Here is a 1,181-nt window from a genome sequence, read left to right on the forward strand (position 1 = left end):
CCTATAGGACAGGGTACATCTACCTCTGTGGGATTCAGAGACTGTAACCCTTCAGCAGAGTAGAAAGCTTAGTGGACGGGTGGTTTAGAACTGCTGACCTTGCAGTAAACAGCCCAAGTCATAACCACTAAGCCACCAGAGCTCCTAGCTTCCCTAGTAAATCCCCATAATTGTGAATATTGTCTGTGAGTTCTGTGTGGCTATTGCAACAAATTGTTTTGGTTTTTTTATGCGCTAACTTTATAACTAAAAAAATCTCAATTTATTTTCTCATTTTTTAATAACTGGTCAGAATGTATATTCCCCTCCTTATGTCTTTTAGTCATTTGCAACCTACCTGCCATCGAGTCAGTTCTGACTCATAGCAATGCCATAGAACAGAGTAGAAACTGCCCCTAAGGTTTCTGAGGCTGTAAAGCTTTACGGGTCATAGATGACCCACTTTTTCCCCAGGAGCTTAAACCACTGACCTTTCAGGTAGCAGCTCAACTGGTAACCCACCAGGCCTCTTTGACCAATAATATACCAAAAACACCCTCACTGCCATTGCGTGGATGCCCTCTCCTAGTGAAAGCCCCGTCTTTCTCCCAAGGAGCAGCTGGTGATCTTGAACTGCCGAGCTTACGGGTGGCAGCACAAAGGTAACCACGACACCACCAGGGCTCCCTGGACAATAATATACTGAAGTCAACGTACCTTCTACCTGACAATTCAATGCACCTTCAATTATATATTTAATTAAAATAGAGAAGTTAAAACAAAATCATTACCTCAGAAAGTGCTTTATTTGGATGCACTATTCGTTTCAAAAATTATTAAAACTACATAATGTTAAATTATAGGTTTTTAAAAACCAACTATGTGTGTGGGCATCAACAAAATTTTTTTCATTCAGAAATTCTAACAAATTGGGGGGGCAAGGTCAGTGGGGAGACTTCCCTGACATCATGCACCATTGAGTTAACTGGCGCTCCCTGGCCCCTAGATTCCACATGCCAAGGCACAGGAATATGCCAAGGCTCCCTGTGGGTACAAAACGCTGGTTGGCTTGGCCCAGTGGTTCTCAACCTTCCGAATGCCGCGACCCTTGAATACAGTTCCTTATGCTGTGGTGACCCCCCAACCATAAAATTATTTTCGTTGCTACTTAATAACTAATTTTGCTACTGTTATGAACCATC

This window comes from Echinops telfairi, unplaced genomic scaffold, assembly GCF_000313985.2.
Source record: "Echinops telfairi isolate 266 unplaced genomic scaffold, ASM31398v2 ScPeMD7_7469;HRSCAF=8507_0, whole genome shotgun sequence".
Taxonomy (NCBI): Eukaryota; Metazoa; Chordata; class Mammalia; order Afrosoricida; family Tenrecidae; genus Echinops; species Echinops telfairi.